The sequence below is a fragment of the Cyprinodon variegatus genome, unplaced genomic scaffold (genome assembly GCF_000732505.1).
Source record: "Cyprinodon variegatus isolate N-32 unplaced genomic scaffold, C_variegatus-1.0 Scaffold1256, whole genome shotgun sequence".
NCBI classification, from domain to species: domain Eukaryota; kingdom Metazoa; phylum Chordata; class Actinopteri; order Cyprinodontiformes; family Cyprinodontidae; genus Cyprinodon; species Cyprinodon variegatus.
Window position 1 is genome coordinate 117,362 of NW_015151709.1, and position 1,151 is coordinate 118,512.

Below are 1,151 nucleotides of genomic sequence, written 5' to 3' on the forward strand. Positions count from 1 at the left end.
GCTCCAGGTTTCCTCCTCCAGCTGGTTTGTATCAGCAGCACCTCAAACAAAAAAAAAAGTGTAAATAAACCATTCAGATAGACATTAACTAAAGTGTACACCCATTAGAAAATACCTGTATAAAAGAAATAACCAACTTAAACATAAACTGTAATATAATATAAAGAAAGAAAGAAAAAAAAATACTAACACGAGGTGGTGGGAGAATCATCCACCACAGATAAGAATATCTGGTTGAGACCGCACTTAGGTTTGAGGAAATAACGAATTACTAATCAAAGACGCTGCTTATTCTGATAAGAACATTAATTGCACTCTCTGTGTCGGAGGAATGGATTGCAGAACTGAGATAAGAACACTCCATGAGAACCATCACATGGATTCAGCATCTATCTGCCATCGGACAGCATGGAGACCAAAGGGGCTGTGGAGGAGGCCATTCGAGACTCTGATTGATTAATTATATTGATGAGTGATAGAGACACTGAAAGAATTCATCATCATCAGTGATGTTCATCATTTGCCTTTAACTCGGACCAGGATAGTTCTTTGATTTATTTTGATTTTGTTTTGATGAAAATCATGGTTTTTGGTGGCTCCAGACCCACCAAGATCAAGTTTTATGCAACTTTTGCTTTTTTATAGAATGACTCAGTACCTGATTGGTTTAAAGGTTCTTAAATTAGTTGGTAATGATAATTATCAGATTCAAAACTGGGTTTTCTTGCTCAGATTGGCACAGAGTGGGAATTACCTGGGGTCACCCTGGTTTTTACTACCTTTTAGAGAAGGTAGGGTTTTCCGGTGGAGAACGGCCCGGCCTGTGATGTCCCCTACTGTGACTGAATGATTGGTAAATTGGGATGGATGGTTTATCCATGATGAGTGGTCACATTTAGGAGGCCTCCAAGTGGGAGTGAGAGTAGATGAATTTGGCCTTATTACATTTTTACCTAGTCTAAGGCAAATGAAAATAATGTGTGCATAGGAAACTAAAACAGCATAACTTGAATTAGAATAAAATCAATTCAATTCAGTTTATTTCTATAGCGCCAATTCACAACACATGTCATCTCAAGGCACTTTACAGTTCAACCAGATCATCCAGTCAGATTGATTGAAAGTTTTCTATCTCAGGAAAACCATTTGAT

The 1,151-nt window shown here is 37.8% G+C and overlaps 1 protein-coding gene across 1 annotated transcript in view; it reads right to left on the reverse strand.

Annotated features, from left to right (window-relative positions):
- nlrx1 (NLR family member X1) overlaps window positions 1-1,151 on the reverse strand; it is a 49,559-nt gene that overhangs the window by 42,132 nt on the left and 6,276 nt on the right. The window lies entirely within an intron of this gene.